The sequence below is a fragment of the Microtus oregoni genome, unplaced genomic scaffold (assembly GCF_018167655.1).
Source record: "Microtus oregoni isolate MIOR12 unplaced genomic scaffold, Mior012 000007F_ref0000211, whole genome shotgun sequence".
Classification (NCBI taxonomy): Eukaryota; Metazoa; Chordata; class Mammalia; order Rodentia; family Cricetidae; genus Microtus; species Microtus oregoni.
The window spans coordinates 42,141,963-42,161,302 of record NW_024543066.1 but is presented as its reverse complement, the minus strand read 5'-3'; the positions used below and the strand labels follow the sequence as shown (position 1 = coordinate 42,161,302).

The 19,340-nt window shown below is 48.3% G+C and overlaps 1 pseudogene; it reads right to left on the bottom strand.

Moving 5' to 3' along the window:
* Positions 1-239: 239 nt before the first annotated feature.
* LOC121450994 lies at positions 240-2,032 on the bottom strand (annotated as a pseudogene).
* Positions 2,033-19,340: the final 17,308 nt, after the last annotated feature.

Below are 19,340 nucleotides of genomic sequence, written 5' to 3'. Positions count from 1 at the left end.
AAGAGCCACACACGGAGGGGTCCGGCTGGTGTGAGACTGAAGGTCTCTCTTCCTGGTGTGGCACAGGCTACTCTAGGCCGGCTGGGTTGCGAGCAGCTGCTGTTTCTGTTGTCTCCATCCCCCACCTCACCACCAAGGAGGACTTGGCTTGCAGATGTGCACCACCTTATCTGGTTTTTTTCCCCCCACCGAAAAAGTTTTTATTGCGACGGACCACACCAGTTAAGCAAATTCTGGCATTAAGCACCTTCCTCCTTGGCAGTGCGGTCTTTCTTGAGTGGTCCCGTGAATGCTTTCTTCTCCTCCATGGTCTGGAAACGACTGTGGCCAAACTTGGAGGTGGTGTCAGTGAATTTCAGTTCAGTCTTCTCCAGAGCCCGCTGTTTGGTCTGCACCAGCAAGGACTTGCGGAGGGTGAGCACTCGCTTCTTGCTTCCCACCACACAGCCTTTGAGCGTGATGAAGTCATTGGCTACATCACCATGATGGACAAAGCCACCCAGTGGGTTGATGCTCTTGTCAGAAAGGTCATAGTCGGGCCGGGCGGTGGTGGCGCACGCCTTTAATCCCAGCACTGGGGAGGCAGAGGCAGGTGGATCTCTGGGAGTTCGAGGCCAGCCTGGTCTACAAGAGCTAGTTCCAGGACAGGCTCCAAAACTACAGAGAGAAACCCTGTCTTGAAAAACCAAAAAAAAAAAAAAAAAAAAAAAGAAAGAAAGAAAGAAAGGTCATAGTCGGTAGATGCATTGTTCTTGATCAGCTTGCCATCCTTGATAAGGTAGCCCTGACCAATCTTGTAAATCTTCTTGTTGATTTCTGTCTGATGATGGTAGCCTTTCTGCCCAGCCCGAGCCACAAAGAAGGCCACTTGGGCAGGGTGCCAAGCGCCAATACAGGCAACCTTTAGCAACCCCCAATGGGTCTTGCGGGGTTGTTTCTTTGTACACCAGCGACTATCACCCCTTTGTAGCCGTTGTCTTTTGTTACCCCGATGACATCAACCATCTCATCCTGCCCAAACACCTGGTTCTCAGGAACCTGCTGCTCCAGCCTCTCCTGGGCCCAGTCTAGCGTCTCAGCCACAGTGCCCCCATTCGCCTGGAACTCCATCAAGTGTGCCTTCTTCTGGCTCAGGGGAAGCAGATGCATCCGAGTGTGGGCAATTATGTGGACGACTTGGCAGTACTTCTTCATGCTGTTGAAGTCCTTCTCCAGCTGTTTCTTGCCCGTGTCATCCTGCCATTTTTTTTTTTTTTTTTTTTTTTTTGGTTTTTCGAGACAGGGTTTCTCTGCGGCTTTGGAGCCTGTCCTGGAACTAGCTCTGTAGACCAGGCTGGTCTCGAACTCACAGAGATCCGCCTGCCTCTGCCTCCGGAGTGCTGGGATTAAAGGCGTGCGCCACCACCGTCCGGCTTGCCATTTCTTGTTTTATATAAAATTATTTTTTTAATATTTATTTATTATGTATACAATATTCTATCTGTGTGTATGCCTGCATGCCAGAAGAGGGCACCAGACCCCATTACAGATGTTGTGAGCCACCATGTGGTTGCTGGGAATTGAACTCAGGACCTTTGGAAGAGCAGGCAATACTCTTAACTTCTGAGCCATCTCTCCAGCTCCTCATCCTGACATTTCTTACAGTATTTGGTGAAGGCCTTAGATTTGTGCTAGTTCTTGTAGATGAGTGCCTTTGACACTCGTCCCTGATGTGCTCAGCAAACGCTGTCTTGAAGGTGCGGAGAGCCCGTGGGGTTTCAACGTATCCCACGATGCCCACAACTACCACAGGTGGTGTTTCCACAATGGTTACAGCCTCCATGACTTCTTTCTTGTTCACTTTGGATCCTGGTCTGTCAACTTCCCAGCCAATGTGGGTGGGTCATGCCAGCCTTGTGACCATGAGGTGAGCAGGCTTGGCAGGGTCATCCTTGGGGAAGTTCTTCACTTTCCCACGATGCCTGCTGCTGTGCTTCCGAGGCAAGAAGCCCAAGGACCCATGCCTGGGAGTAGAGACTTTCCTGGGAGACATCTCTCTGTCACATGCCACTGCCGACAGAGAGCCCTTATCCGGCTTTTTAAAGTGAGTTAAAACTCAGGTCATCACTGAGCGGTAAGGGCTTTCAGACACTAAGCCATCTTCCTGGTCCTGTCATCCTGCCCTATAGAGCCAAAAATGATACCATCATAGAACTTTCCTCTTGTGACCCTAGCCTTCTAGATAAGGGTACCCCACTTCCCTTAGATTAAACTCGTGTTCCGCAGAGCAATCGGAATCGGAATCCTTTCAGGTCCAGAGGAAACTCAATTTCCCCAAATTTTGGCCGATAGACAACAGCCAGCATCCTCCTGACCTCGTGAAGTCAGTGCCCCTCTACCAAAAGGAGCCATTTCCTGTATCACTGGCAGAAGGGACAAATGACTGACTGTGGTTCCTAGGAGATCCAAAGTGCATGGTGGTCCCCAGGCTCCCCCAGTATCACAAGTACCTACTACACATTTCAGAGCCATCCTGGCATCCTGGCTCTTCTCGGCTCTTTTTACTTCCCCAACCCCAAACTGCCTCCAGCTCATCAGCTTTCCTTCCTACTCAGCCGCCCATTCATTCCCCTTATAACCCTGCTATTTTGGCTATGTCTCTCTTTTGTCTTGTCTCTTTTGCCCACACTCTTGGGGTCTCTCTCTCTCTCTCTCTCTCTCTCTCTCTCTCTCTCTCCCCCCCCCTTTCTCCCTCTCTCCCTTTCTCTCTCTCTCTCTCCCCCTTTCTCCCTCTCTCCCTTTCTCTCTCTCTCTCCATTTCCTTTCACTGCCTCTTCCTGCTGGCCATGTTCAATCTTCTGCTTTCTCTCTCTGCTCTGGACCGCTGGACCGCTCAGATGCCTCTGGCTGTTCTCTCCCTCATATCTACAATAAAAGTCATCCCCTTAACCATCCCATGGAGCGGTCATGTTGTCCATTTATACAATTTCCTACCACAGTAGGGCTGGGTACTTCCTACTGGTATTGACCAGGCCCTGGTTTACCGTGGGGACAACAGGAATCCCCATCCTTTTTCACTCTTCCTTGTTTCCTGGCCCCACCCTTGCTCCTCGGTCACTTCTGAGATCACATTGAATCAGCCTACATAGAGCATCCTCGCCCCTCCATCTAGGCCACACCTGACTGTCTTCTGAGGAATTGTTTCCTGTCCTGCCATCCCCTTGTCTTCCTTTCTGTGTCCTTTCCCATCCCATGTGATAGGTCACACTCTTGAAAGAGCCTCTGGAAGCACGGGTTCGCTGTGCCTCTCTTCCCTGTGGGTGAGGCAGCTACCTGTTCCCTGCATTGCTCCAGCTTGAGAGCTCATCTCCCTGGGCACGGCAGGACAGCAGGCAGCTCAGCCATGTTCTAAAACTAGCAGGTCATTGAAGCTTCAAGAGGTTTCCACCAAAGCAGAGCATGGCTGTGCACCCTTTTAATCCCAGCACTGGGGAGGCAGAGAGACAGGCGAATCTCTCAGTTCGAGATCAGCCTGATCTACAGAGTGAGTTCCAGGACAGCCAGGACTACACGGAAAAAACCCTATCTCAAAAAACCAAACCAGAAACTAATGTCCCAACAGTCTCAGAACCCAGAAGATGCTGACCCGCACCCCGTGTCCCTCTCCTTGTGGTGAATGTCCCAACAGTCTCAGAACCCAGAAGATGCTGACCCATACCCCGTGTCCCTCTCCCTGTGGTGAATGTCCCAAAAGTCTCAGAACCCAGAAGATACTGACACTCACCCCGTGTCCCTCTCCCTGGGGTGAAGCACTGCTAAACTGTAAGTCAGAATGGAGGGGAAGCAGAGAACCCCAAACAGGACTTCCACTAATGTGAGGTTCTGTCCTGGAACTGGTTCTGTAGATCAGGCTGACTTTGAACTCACAGAGATCCGCCTGCCTCTGCCTCCTGAGTGCTGGGATCAAAGGCATGTGCCACCACCCCCCGGCATGTTTTGTTTTTTAATTTGCAGGGGTTAGAGATGTAGCACAGCTGGTGAGCACTTGCCTAGCGTACACAAAGCCCGGGTTCCATCCCCAGCACCATGTGAGCCAGGTATGGTGGGCACTTCCACGAACCCAGCGCTCGGGAGGCAGAGGCAGAGAGAACAGACATTAGAGGTCATTCTTGAGTAGAGCTAGCCTGAGGCCAGTCTGGGCTACCTGGGACCCTGTCTCAAAAATAAATAAAGAAGCCAACCTGCACTTGTGGGGAGGGGGTGTACGCGTGTGTCGGGGTGTGCACATGTGTTGGTGTGTAAACATGCACAACAGGTATGCTTGTGCGGTGGTGTAAGTGTGCAGGACAGAGGACAATTTGTGGGGGTAGTTCTTTCCTCCCACCACGTGGGTTCGAGGCCCTAAGCCAAGGTCATCAGGCTTGGCAGCAAATACCCGCCGAGCCATCTCAATGGTCCTAAATGTGTTTTTATCAACACAGTCATCATCTGTGTTTCTGGGGTACAGTGTGGCATGTCCATGCATGTGTACGATATTAAATTAGGATAACTGGTGTGTGTACTGTTTGAGACATTCATCACCTCTGTGCGGAGAAACACTTCAGCCTCTCTGCTAGCTGTTTTGAAATATTCTATTAAATGTTGTCAACCGGGACTATCACTTCTGGCTTGTAACAAAACTAAAATGACTCGTAAATGTATTTCAAATAAAGGCACTGAGATGGTTAATCATGGTTCCATCAACCTGATGGGACCTTCGAGTCTCCGTGGAAACAGACTTTTGAGTGTCTGTGAATGCCTAGATTTGGTTAGCCTAGGTGGGAAGACGCACCCCAAATGTGGGCGGCACCATCCCCACCGCTCTGGATCCTAGATTAAGATACACTGAGCCCAGCATCCACCCCTCCGCTCCCTGCCTGTGAACACCATTCAGCCGCCCCATCCTCTTGCTCTCACAGTTAGGACTCAGCCATTCACCCTCCAGCTGTGACCTGCCTGATGCTGGTTTTGTCTGGAGTTCTCTCAGAGCAAAGGGAAAGCAGCAGAGTCTCTGGTGCTCTCTGGGTGGCCACCTCCCTCACTGTTTCAAGTAGGAGTCACAGTGTCTCTCTTAAAAGAACATTGTTTGATAGTTGAAGGTATGAAAAGGAAGCTCTTGAGCCAGGTGTGGGGCTGTACACCTGTGATCCCAGTAGTAGGGAGGGAGAGGCAGGAGGATCAAGGCCAGCCTAGGTTACATAGTAAGTTGGGACGCCAGCTTGGGCTACATGAGAACCTCTTTAAAAAAAAAAAAATCCCTTGTGTACATGACTGTTTCCTCGCTTAAATATAGTCTGTTTATCTGTAACAGTAGAAAAAAAGGGGACAGGGATGGCTGGAGAGATGAGTCCGTATTTAAGAACCACATCGCTCTTGCAGAGGATCCAAATTCAGTTCCTAGTATCCACTTTGGGATGGTCACAACCACTTGTAACCCCAGCTCCAACAACCTTCTCTTGAGAGATGGCTCAGCAGTTACAAAGTGTACCACTTTCTGAAAGGGCCTGAGTCTGAGTCCCAGCACCCATCCTGGGCGGCTCCCACAGCAGCTGCAACTAGTTCCAGGGGATCTGTACAAAACTACACATAAACTGGGTGTAGAAGCTCACACCTTTAATCCCAGCACTCAGGAGGCAGAGGCAGGCAGATCCTTGTGAGTTCGAGGCCAACTTGGTCTATATAGTGAGTTCCAGAACAGCCAGAGCTACATAGTGAGAACCTATCTCAAAAGTACAAAGAAAAAAAAGCCCACACAGACATATACAAATAATTTTTAAAATACCTTGTTTTGTTTTGTTTGTTTTACCAGACAGGATGTCTCTGTGTAGCCCTGACTGTTCTGGAATTCACTCTGTATACCCGGCCTTGAACTCAGAGATCCTCCTGTCTCTGCCTCCCCAGTGCTAGGATTAATGGGGTGTGCCACCACAGCCCAGCTAAAATAAAACTTCTAAAAAAGGAAAACAAAAACAATATTAGATTATAAACATGAAAAAAATACTATGTCGTTGGACTCAACATCATGGACAACATGAGCTCTATAGTATAAAATTAACAAGATGCTCATAAAGTTAGAATACTGGCCCCTGACGTGAGCAAATGTTTACTGTATGAGCAATAGCTCGATACGACGTGTGCTGAAGTGCAGAAAACACATCCTGTTCTTCCAGCCCCTCTCCCCATCCCAGAGGCTTTCCCATGCTCCCTATGCACCTCACAGCCCTGGGAGGCTGTTCCCAGTGTGTCCTCCCAACCATGTGTCCCCACAGATAAGTAGCCTGCATTTCTGCTCTTCCCCCTTAGTCCTGGGCACCGAAATGTCTGTGAGTTGACTCCAACTAGGTCCCTGGCAATCTGGATTTCATCTTTTGATAACCAACTGCCATTTTCCACAGATGCTGCCCCTCCCCCACGCTCTTTCCCTGACTGCAAAGCCTTTGATGTCGGAGAAACAGTTCCACCCTACCTTTCTCCTCACTCAGAGTATCCCCATTGCTCAGATCCTTTGGTCTCTGAGAAAGTGAGGTCTGGAATGTTCTGGAAAACCTCATAATACTATGCGATACTTAGAAGCAATGAACTAAAATGCCATCCAATATAGAAACATGCTCTGTAAAGAAACAAAGGGAATGGGCTCGTTAAATTAATTTTTTTTGTAATGTGGTAAAATACACAGACGACAAAGTTTATTGTTTTATCAGCCAGCGAGATGGGCTCAGCAGCAGGTTGAAGGCAGTTGCTACCACGCCTGAAAACCCTGAATTTGATCCCTAGAAGTCTTATGATGGAAGGAGACAATTGAATCCCAAAGGTTGTCCTCTGATGTCCACCAGAGCACTAAGGTATTGGGTGCACACACAAAAATCCACAAAGAAAAGCAACCGAGGGGCAGGAGAGTTGGCTCAGCAGTCATGAACACACATGGCGGCTCACAGCTGTCTGTAGCTCCAGTTCCAGGGCTTCTGACACCTCACACAGACACACATGGAGGCCAAACACCAATGCCCATAAAAGAAAAAAAATGCAATCTAAAAATTTTTGATTGCCATTTTATAAAAAATTGCCCATCTTAGCTTTAAGCCCGTGTGTGTGTGTGAGTGTGTGTACATGAGAGTACAACTTCCAAAGGTCAGTTCTGTATATGATCTGCATATGAGTTCCAGGACATCAGGCTTGGCAGCAAACGCCTTTACCCCCTGAGACATCTTCTCAGCAGACAATTTAAATTTCAATGCTTCGTAAGTGTTGGACAACGTGTAATAGAATCCTTAGGCTGAGACTTGCCCAGCAGCAGCAAGCATGCACTCACACGGTGGGTTCCATCACAGTCCCTTTCCTGTAAGTCACTGGGCACTGCAGCACGGTGGGGACTCAGTTCCAGCATCTCCATTTCCTGGGCAGCTTCCTCCTACCCTGGCCTGAGGATACCGCTAGGCTGTGCCCAAGGACCTGGAGGATCAGAGTTGGTGAGATTGGTTCCAAAGCTGTTTCTGCTTGGGAGGCAGGAGGTATTGGGTGCACACAGAAGGAGCCAGGGTTTGGAGCCAGCCTGGGCTACATACAGAGATTGACTTCAAGGGTTTCAGTCCATCATATAGCAGGGAGGTCCAGGCAGCGCTCCTTTTGTTTTTTTCTTGAACAATTTGTTGTTCTTGAAGCACTGGCTGGCCTAAAACGCACATTCACCAAGTTCCTTACTTCATTTCTTCTTTTTCCTCCCTTTTTGCTCTCTCTCTCTCTTTCTCTTGTGTGTGTGTGTATGTGTGTGTGTGTGTTTATGTGTTATAAGCAAGGAGAGGAGGCTCGAAGGAACTATGTTAATAGGTTATATTGGCAGTCTCTGTATGAGCCCTTATCTAGCTTAGTGCAGACACAAGTGACTGCAGAATAGTTAGAGGCCTATGCATACACACAACATAATATTCACACCTACTTCTTTATTCTCCAGTGACCTCTGGTCCACCAGTAGCGAGCATCTTACCTCATGATCAGCAACTGACTTTGTTGTTGTTGTTGTTTTGTTTTGTTTTTCTAGACAAGGTTTCCCTGTATAGCCCTGGATGTCCTGGAACTTTCTTTGTAGACCAGGCTGGCCTCGAACTCGCAGAGATCTGCCTGCCTCTCCATCCTGAGCGCCACCACCGCCCAGCACTTTTTTTTTTAAGCCTCTAAAATATGTACTTGTAGGTTTAACAGATGGCTCAGTGGAGAAAGGTACTTGCTACCAAACCTGATATTATTTAACCCCTGAACCTCAAATGTGGATGGAGGATCCGATTCTTGAAATTTGTTCTCTGACCTCCACATGAGTTCCTTGGCATGGTCATGCACACAAATGATTTTAGAAACCCAAACCTTACAACAGAGGAAATCCAGGACACAGAAGAAAACCCAGACTCACTTAAAAAAAAAAAAAAGATTAATTTATTATGTTTACAGAGTTCTGCCTGCATGTATGCCTGCGGAACAGAAGAGGGCACCAGATCTCATTACAGATGGCTGTGAGCCACCATGTGGTTGCTGAGAATTGAATTCAGGACCTCTAGAAGAGCAGCCAGTGCTCTTAACCTCTGAGCCATCTCTCCAGCCCCCAGGCTTACTTTTAAGTCTACGCAGGGTAGCGACTTCCTGACGTGTGCTTTGTTGGTGCTTCTGTGAGCTTCTCTCTATATTTTGTTATATTTTTAAAAAACTTGTATTTATGGGGGGTGGAATGGGGAGAGGTGGGGGTAGCAGGAGGAGGGGAGGGAGGGGTAACTGTGGTTGGTATGTAAAATGAATTAAAAATGTAAAATAAGACTTTTATCTGTGTGTATGTGCCACTGTGTGAGTATGCCAGGTGTGTTACAGGTGCCCTTAGAGTCCAGAGGAGTGTCAGGTCCCCTGGAGTTGGAGTTACAGGCAGTTGTGGTGGGAACTGGCAGTTGATGTGGGTGCTGGGAACCGAACTCTGGTCCTCAGCAGAAGCAGTTAGGAGCAGGACTTGATCTGAGCCTCTGTGCCACCTCTCCAGCTCCCTGTATTGGCAGCTCTCATGCCTTGCTCCCTGGGTGCTGGCATTACAGGCATGAGCAACCATGCCCAGCCATGTAGGAGGTCTTTGTTACAGGTGTTTCCAATCTTTTGATATTCTAAACAATGATACAAAACACACAACACTATAACCATGTTATTTCATTTCAGTTCAAATATTTAGCTTTTTCCTGTCTCTCTCTCTCTCCTCTCTCTCTTTTTTTCTTTTAAAGATTTCATCCAGCTGGGAGCTGCCATGAATTTATACACAGCTCAGCATTGCCAGCCCTAGACAGAGCACTGAAAGAAGCCATAAAAAAGGACATTAGAGTCCCTGAGTAGACTCTCAGGAGCCCCAGCCAATATTGGGTTTATTTGACTTCTCCGCGGGGTCCTTCTTCTGGCCTCCAAGGTTAGGCTTGAGCCATGAACCGAGGATCTGCTTTCAGCCACTGTGAAAGCTGTCGGAGCGGCTGGACTCACTGTGTAAGGTCCTTCCCAGGGGGCCTCTATGGTGCTGGAGTTCAGTCACCCACTTTGCCTCTGGAGCAACTTTATTAGGGTCCCTTTGTGGTCACCACATACCACCAGAAGCTTTGGGGTGTCTCCTCTGGGGTGCTACTTGTTATCAAAGGAATCTGGATCTGCTCTCGGGAGCTCTTAGTCTGAGCCACAAATGAATTCAAGAACCAAAGGAGAAGGAAAGTCAGGACAATCGTACTGACAACTAAGGGGAAGCCTCAGGGCTCTACTTGGAGAAGGAAGCTGAAGAAGAGAGAGACACCCAGACCTTTGGAAGCAGCCAAGGGTCGGGGACGCTTCAGAGATGGGTGAGGAAACACGAAGTGCCCAGGCCAGTACTGCAAAGGGACAGAAGAAAAGCAAACGTGCAGCTTTGGGGAGTCAGGACTCAGACAAGCTGCACGACATGACAAAGACCTGAAGGTGACCGCCCAGTGCCAATGTTTTGAGAGGAGGATGTCTAAGAGTGAGACCGATTTGCCACAGAGAATACACATCTGTGACTATGCAAGCATTAGATTCCCTTCCTAGGATAGTGTCAACTGCTACGAGAGATGACTGAATGCCCAGAGCTGCCACAGACAGAGCGTGTGGTGGACGTTTTGCGTATCTTCAGCCTGCTAAAGGAATAACGGTAACTCAGAGGGAAGAAGCTTAGCTGTGGCTCTCGTCTCATTTTCTATGAGCAGTCTCTATTTTTAGCCGATCCTCGTCCTTGACTTCCTTTGGTTTCCTTTTTGCAATTCTAGGAGCACTTTCTTTGCTCTTTGTTGTTGTTGCTGTTTGTTTTCGAGCCAGGGTTTCTCTGGGTCACAGCTCTGGCTGTCCTAGAACTCACTCCGTAGACCAGGCTGACCTCGGCCTCCAAGATGCGCCTGCCTCTGGTATAATCCTGAGTTTTGGGATCATAGGCGTGCCCTGCCACTGCCTGGCTCTTTAAAAACAAAACAAAAACATTAATATATTTATATTTTATGTGTCTCAGTGTATGTCTGTGCTCATGTGGATGCAGCACCCACAGATGTCAGAGGGGGACATGAGCTCAGCTGGAACTGGAGCTACAGACGGTTGTAAACTGCCTTGAGGGTCCTAGAAACCAAACCTGCGTCCTCTTCAATACTAACACGTACATCCAACTTCCCTCCCCTTTCCTCTCCCCTCCTTCTGTCCTTATGTTGATGAAAAACACAATTCTGACCTCAAAAGGGTTAAAAGAGCTTATTCTGGAGCCAAATGTGAGTGACCACGACCTGGGAACACAGGTCATTCCAAATGCCATGTTCTAACGAGGCAACAGTTTGATCGGGTTTTTATAGTAACATGACAAAGAAAATCCTAAGCCAAGGCGATGTTTAAATACATTGCTGGAAACATTAAGCAGGCAGCCTGCATGTGTGTCTGCACTTGCTGCCTGGAGAGGTCAGAAGAGGAGTCATGCATGGTTATAAGCCACCATGTGGGTTCAAGGCGCCAAACTTTGTAGCACAAATAATAAAAGCCCAGAGAAAAATATTGGGGTTCAACCTGAAGATCGGACAAGCAAAGCAGCCAGCCACTGGCTCTTACATCTACCTCAGCCAAAATGAATAAGTCCTGTCTCCATGAATCCTCAGACTGAAGACTGAGCCTGAGAGCTGTCTCCTCCCACTTTATATTCCTCTCTAGTGCTGGGATTAAAGGCGTGCACCACCACCACCACTATGGCTAACTAGTGTGGCTGCTGGGATTAAAGGTGTGTGCCACCACGGCCTGGTCTAGAAGGCTGACCAGTGGGGCTGTTTTGCCCTCTGATCTTCAGGCTAGCTTTTTTTTATTATAACACAAATACTATATCACTATAAATCTTGAGTCCTCTGCAAGAGCAGTGAGTGCTCTTATGCACTGAGCCATGGCTCCAGCTCCTGATTTTTCATTTTAATGCTTAGAAATGAAAAAGTGGCTCAAAGGAAGGGAGGGAAGGAGGGAGGGAGGGAGGAAGGGAGGAAGGGAGGAAGAAGGAAATGAAAAGGTAGGGTGAGGAGGTGGCTCTGTGGTTAGAGCACAGGCTGCTATTCCACAGGACCAGGCTTCTATTCCCAGCACCCACATGGTTGCTTAGAACTGTCTTTAACTCCAGTCCCACCGGGCATACACACTGAAGGGAACTCCCACCTGGGTGAACTCCCTACCAGACCCTGGATTAGGCACAAACCACATCCTAAGGCTTGTTTTCACAGAGAGATTAGGCAGAGAAGAAAGTTAAAGTGACTGCTTTTTGACTCTGGTTAAAAAAAAACAAACAAACAAACAAAAAAAACCCGACCTTGCAGGTTTAATTTTAAGAAGAGAAAGAGGAGAGGTCTGTGTTAGAATAGGCTAGGATATGATGGTAAAGGAGACAGAGGATGAGGGGGAAGGGGACTAGGGAAAGGACTAAGGACTGCCTCTGGATAAAGGGGAGATAGATAAGGCACACGGGCAGATGGCAGTTTATTAAGGTAAAATGAGAAAGCCTGTGTTCGGATGAGGTGTTTAATTTTAACTGGGCATGTTAATTAGGTGAGCCAAAGGGAGCTTCTGATTGCTGGACTTTAATACTGACAGCTGGATCCTGGTAGACAGCCTCAGGAGGAGGAGGAAGTGGTCATGTCAGGGAATAGACCTTGGGGTCTAGCTTTAGGAATGTAACCTAATGGTTTTTAGTAAGGCAGAGGGAATGGGGGAGAAGGGGAAGGCCAGTCGGAGCACCTGCTGGAGTGGGCTCGTGTCCCTTTACACAGATGCACACACACACAGGCACACACAGGAAAGAAAATAAATTTTGTTGTTGTTTGAGACAGAGTTTCTTTGTTTAGCCATGGCTATCCTGGAACTCACTCTGTAGACCAGGCTGACCTCGAATTCACAGTGATCCGCCTGCCTCTGCCTCCAGAGTGCTGGGATTAAAGGCGTGTGCCACCACTGCCCAGTTAATGTTGACAGAGGTTTCTGTCCCACCAGATCCCACATCCATTTAGTCCCAAATAAACACACAAAGGCCTACCACAACAGGTTAAAATAATAATTTGGGGGGAGGGGGTGAGACAGGGTTTCTCTGTAGTTTTTTTTTTTTTTTTTGAGCCTGTCCTGGAACTAACTCTTATAGACCAGGTTGGCCTCAAACTCACAGAGATCAGCCTGCCTCTGCCTTCTGAGTGCTGGGATCAAGGTGTGGCCACCACCACCCAGAGTTAAGAAATTTTCTTAAGCCTTGAAAGGAAACGTTTAGCATCTCAGAGAAGGAAAAGGTTTGAGCCCGAGCAGGAGTAGACTCTCAAAGTTACTTCACATCCTCAGGCCATAGAAATAGTGACCGAACCAGAACTGAGGCAAGGATCAAGAAGACGACATCTCCGAAGGGCGGTGGTGGCACACGCCTTTAATCCCAGCACTCTGGAGGCAGAGGCAGGCGGATCTCTGGGAGTTCGAGGCCAGCCTGGTCTACAAGAGCTAGTTCCAGGACAGGCTCCAAAGCTACAGAGAAACCCTGTCTCGAAAAACCAAAAAAAAAAAAAAAAAAAGACAACATCTCGCCCAGAACTGTAAAATTAGACAGATACCGCATCATTTTAGAAAAAAAAAAATTTAAGAGAAATTTAGAAACTCGTATTAAATGTGTGTTAATCCCCAAAGAAAGAGCTACAATGTTGCCATCTGTTTTACCAAAGTTGTCACAATAATTAAATACTCTTTTTGTTCTTTGTCATTATTTTGTCCCTATGGCTGGCATAAGGCCAACCTTAGCCTATAGAGGCCATTGTCGTTGGGACTTTTCCCCTAAGATTTTAGTTTTGCGATGCACCAAGGGGAGGTGGGACAATTTTACAACTTTAGTTTACATGAGCACTTACTTCCAAGTCAATAAGGCACGGAGTGAACAACAGAAAAAAAAAAAGAAAAAAAAAAAGGACATTCTACATGGTGTGCATACATCTCACCCATAAAGAGTTGTTTTTTTTTTGGTTTTTCAAGACAAGGTTTCTCTATAGCTTTGGAGCCTGTCCTGGAATTCCCTTTGTAGACCAGGCTGGCCTCGAACTCACAGAGATCCGCCTGCCTCTGTCTCCCGAGTGCTGGGATTAAAGGCGTGCGCCACCACCGCCTGGCTGAGTTGTTGTTTTAAAAAGCCAAGATTGTGAATATTACTGCTTCTCAAGAGTGTATCTTCTAGCCAGATGTGGTGTCACAGGTCTTTAATCCCAGCACTGGGAGGTAGAGACAGGTGGATCTCTGAATGTGAGGCTAGCCTGGTCTACAAAGTTAGTTTCAGGAGAGCCAGAGCTACACAGAGAAACCCTGTCTTGAAAATGAAAATCAAAAAACGAAACAAAGGGCTGGGGTTAGAGAGTGCAGAGCTGGTTATGCTAATGAGCTGTTTGGGGAGTTTAGTAGTTCTCTCTTGGGTCAGGCTGCTCACCTGCAGGCAAGAGGCGATCAGCTTTCAGGATGGTGCCTCCTCTCCTGAAAAAGCCATGTGCTGTTGGGGAATATTGTGTTCAGGTGTGTAACTTTTGTTTCTGCTGCATTTGTTTAACTCTGTGAAGCTGTGTTACTGTGCCTGTCTCAAACACCTGGATGGTCTAATAAAGAGCTGAAAGGCCAATAGCAAGGCAGGAGCAAAGATAGGCGGGGCTGGCAGGCAGAGAGAATAAATAAAAGAGACCTCTGGGAGGAGACCATGCAAAGAAAACAAGAGAGCAAGGAGAGGAAGGTACAGGGCCGGCCACCCAGCTACACAGCAAGCCACAGAGAAAGAAGCAAAGAAAGAGATCCAGAAATAGAGAAAGAGAAAAGCCCAGAGGCAAAAGGTAGTTGGGATAATTTAAACTAAGAAAAGCTGGCAAGAAACAAGCCAAGCTAAGGACAGACATTCCTAACTAAGAATGTGTGATTTATCTGGGAGCTGGGTGGTGGGACCCCAAAAGAATAAGAAGAGTAAAACATCATACAACAATGTATTACTCCATCTAACCCAGGAACCCAGTATGAACAAGTCTAGGAAATAAACAACACAAAGTGTCTCCATCTCCCCAGATGTTTTTAAAACAACAACTCTTTATGGGTGAGATGTACGCACACCATGTAGAATGTATTTATTTATTTGCTATGTATACAGTGTTCTGCCTGCACACCAGGAGAGGGCACCAGATCTCATTACAGATGGTTGTGAGTCACCACGTGGTTGCTGGAAATTGAACTCAGGACCTCTGGAAGAACAGCCAATGCTCTTAACCACAGAGCCATCTCTCCAGCCCAGCCACCTCTCCAGGCCCCTGACTGTTTTATTTGAGGGCTAGGCTCACCCCCTCCCCCACATGGTTGGCAGCAAGCACTTCACCACCTGACCTACCGACTGGCTGAGCCCCAGCCCTTATGAACTATTTCCGTTTTAGGAAAATTAGATGTTTGTTAGCCACAAGGGTTGCATGTCTTTCCTTTTGACACTGTCTTTCCGCTAGGGTGTTTTTGTCTGTAGTATCGACTTCGCTCCCTCCCTCTGGTAGATCTGTGCTCTCCCAGGGACCTACCACAAAGCCCTCCCAGTTCCTTTCTCTTCCTCGTGACATTTGGCCTGTTGTGTCTCGTGCCCTTGTGATTTCAGGACTTGGACACTATAATCAGAGGATGGAGTGCTTGTCTGATTTACACAGGGTTCCGATTCCCCAATCCTACAGGAAACAAAAACCAGCTAGCAATTTTCAGTAACACAGAAAGCTGCCTTTAATTCTGCCTCCCACGGAATCCACTTCCTGTTCTGATCTTCTGGGTGCTTCTGTGCATCTGTGCATATATTTACTTCTCGGGCCTCTGCAGGGTCTGCAGCTCACTCTCCTCTCTCAGTGTGCTGACTCTGCCTCTCACGGAAGGCCACAATGTGGGAGTTTCCCCGCCTGGCTCGACCCACCCACAGCAGCTTCTTCGCCTCTCCTTGACACCTCTCCCAGCCTGGCCTTCAAGATTCTGGGCCTCCCGGGACCTCAGAGTCTCTTCTCAGTATCTGAGTCCGCCTGCCACCTCCCCCAAGGGCCCCTGGGTACTTCTTTTTGTTACTGCCACCTCCCCGGAGGGATGTCCAAGACTTCCTCCAGCTTTGCTTTTGACCCAGGCTTTGAATCCATTAGGTACTTCTTGGATTTAGTTTGTTCACTACTTGGCTTCCTGTCTTTGTTCAGATTCTGTCGTCCCAGACTCCCCCAGTCAGACAAGGGAGCGAACCTTTTGTTTACCTCCTAGCCACCCACCCTCTGCTCCCAAGGCTTTGCCCCACCCACTTCCTCCTGGAGACCCTCTCTGAGGCCCGCCTCCTACTCTGACCACACCTCCTTTCCATCTCAGTTTCTGTGCTCCGCCCTCCCTTCTCTGACCATCTGCAGGTACCATCTTCATCTGCTCTCCCCTTACAGTAACTTCCTGTTTCCCCGTGTGTCCCCCATCCTGACTGTGTATTCAGAGTAGGCATTTTATGGACGTTTGCGCTTCGCTGGCATTTAGAGCCTGTGCCCATGAATACGGAATGAGTCTGGAGCCTAGGGGAATGAATGGCGTCATAGTTCTGCATGTCCCAGCTGGCCCCTAGGGTCCACCTAGATTGATGTACAAACCTCTGTACTACTTGCTTCCAACAGCTTCAGTCACCAAGGTGCTCTCTGAACTCAGTGAACCTCAGCTTCTTAATCGGTCGAAGAAGAAAACACGTCACGGAGGGGAAAATGATAAAGGCCACTGGGTACCTGCGAACAGTAATGACATAAACAATCTTGAGGGACAGTCGTTTTCTTTTGTTTGTTTTATGAGAGAGGGTTTCTTTATGTAGCTCTGGCTGTCCTGGAACTTGCTCTGTAGACCAATCGGGCCTGGAACTCACAGAGATCAGCATGCCTCTGCCTCCGAAGTGCTGGGATTCAAGGCTTGCACCACCACTGCCTGGACAATGCATATATGAATTGTTATTCTTAAAAAATATCCCTGAGCGGGCTGGCGTGCCATGAGAAAAAGCGGCTACAGCTTCCCACGAGCGGGAGGGCACGAGCCGCTCTGGCGGTGTCGGCGGTAACAGACATATAAACACAGGGAATAGCCATAAACATTTATTAAGAAAGGGGGAGGGGGGAGAGAGAGAGAGAGAGAGAGAGAGAGGGAGGGAAGGAGGGAGGGAGGGAGGGGAGGGAGAGAGAGGAGGAGAGAGGCAAAGCCCCGTGTGTATACAGGGAGAGAAAAGCAGGAAGAGAGCTATGGCCTGTGGAGGTCAGAAGTTAAAAGGAGTGGGCGTGGCTAGGGCAGGGACCGAAAGAATAACATGAATACTTTTTAAAAAATGATTTATTTTATGGATATTGGTGTTCTACATGCGTATGAGTATGTGCGAGGCTGTCAAATCCACTTGGAACTGGAATTACAGACAGTTGTAAACTGTCAAGTGGGTGCTGGGAATTGAACCCAGGTGCTTTGGAAGAGGAACCAGTGCTCATAACCACTGAGCCATCTCTCCAGCTCCCTTAATCTTGTTCTTCTGGGGCAGCAGGAATGTGCTATAGTGCTTGTGTTGTGCCAACACACCTATTAGGTCCATTATAAGAGAATGTTCCCAGCTGGGCATGGTAGCAAATGTCTTTAATACCAGCACTTGGGAGGCAGAGGCAGCCAGATCTCTGTGATTTTAAGGCCCGCTGGTTTACAGAGTGGGTTCTAGGACAGCCAAAGCTACACAGAGAAGCCCTGTCTTGAAAAACCACACACACACACGCACAAATTCCTATTTACTGGTTGTTTACACTGTTCGCTTTTCTTTTTCCCTTTAAACCAGGCTGGCCTCGAACTCAGAGATCCACCTGGCTCTGCCTCCCAAATGCTGGGATTAAAGGCCTTTGCCACCACTGCCCGGCTGGTGCATATTCTTCATTAATGATTGACTTGGGATGGCCCAACCCATGGCAGGCAGGGTTGGTGCCATCCCTGGTCAGGTGCTCCTCCGTGGTATAAGGAAGCAGGTTGAGCAAGCCATGGGACCAAGCCAGTAAGCAGCACTCCTCTGGGGCCTGTTTCATCCCATTCCTTCAGGTTCTGGCCTTGAGTTCTTGCCCTGACTTCCTTCAGTGGTGGGCTGTAACTTAGAACTGTAAGCTAGAGTAAGCCTTCTCCCCCCCAACGTTGCTTTCAGTGTTTATCACAACAATGAGAACCTAGGAAAGATAGGAAAGACAGGGCAGAGGAGAGCTTGTGGGGCTTGGTTCTCCTGCTCAGTTCCTCAGGCTTGGTGGCAATGAACTTTAAGTGAGGATGACCTTGAACTCTTGATTCTCCTGCCTCTACCCCCCAAATTCTGGGGTTATAAACATTACACCACCATCCCCAGATCTTCATAACACATTTTTATGACCAGCTTACTCAGACCCAGAAAGAAAAGAAAACACAAGTCACTGTTTGGTACTTGGCTAGAACTGTTCAACTATTTTCATGTCGCTTTAATGTGGCTGTGTTTTTTTCCCCTTGTTATTTTAATTTGAAAAAAAAAATGCCTTGAACCTCTAGATGAATCTGGAGGAGAGCAAATCTCCTTGTATCACTTGTAAAGTGGGACTCCTGACCGTTCCCGGGCACACACTCCAGGTTTTTAAGAGCCCTCTTTTTGGCTCTGTAGTAATGCATTTGCATCCCCATTACAGTATTGCTCAATCATTCTTATATGTTTTTCCCTAGGGCTTGTGGTTTATGCTGTTTTCTCTCCCCTCATGGAATATGTTCAGCATGTCTTCCCTTGGCTCCTCTCACAGACTCTGACCTCCCACCTTCCCCTCCCACTGTCCTAGAAGCAGCTGTCTAGACCCAGCAGCTGACGTAGGGTGTCGGCCTGATCCTTAGGCTGTTGGCTGAGCTTGAGTGGCTGACAGCTGGCTCTGTGGGCACAATGATTGCACTCTGTACACATCGCCCTGGGCCTCCCCCTTCTCATCCCAGCAACTGTTCCCAGTGACAGCCTTGCCCCACCTGTTGGCTCTAGTCACCCCTTGCTCTGCCTCCTTAGGTCCTATCTACTCGTGTCTTATAGCACTTCAGCATGTCCTGCCCAGTTGGCTGCTGTGGGCTTGGGATTGTCTGAGGTTACCGGTGGGAGATACCTCCACCTTGGAGGAACCGTCATTCACTGAGCAGCATCTACCAGTTGCTCTGCTCAGACACAGGCTCCGTTTAGGTAGCTGGTTGCAGATCTATCAATCCGAGCGCAGAAAACTGTTGTGTTTAGAGACGGGGCTAGTCTCTCCCTTGTGTGTCTGCCCACACTGCCTAGACTTGGTCTAAAAGTCACCATCCCTTCTTCTTGGTCATAGTAACATTTGACACCCGAGTCCCTGATAATGCTGCCCTGGCTGTTGTTCAGAGATTTTGCCGTAAAGGTTGGAGATACTGCTAAGTGAGTACAGCATTTGCCTCCCACACAGCAAAACCCTGTGTTTGAACCCAGGACGACATAAACCAAGTGTGGTGCTCGTGCTTGCCATTCAGCACCCGGGAGGGAGAAGCAGGAGGATTGAAATTCAACGCCATCATTCATCTACATGCTGAGTTTGAGGCAACATGAGACCCTGTCTCAAAAATGAAATTGAAACTGGACATGGACCCTCTGTTCAAGTGCAGTCTGATCCCTGAGTGCACAGTAGGAATACGTCAGAGCTCAGAGAGAAGCAAGGCACACAAGTTTGTTTTTTTCATTATTTTTGTTTTCTGATATGGGACTTCTCTACATAGACCTGGCTATCCTAGAATTCACCAGG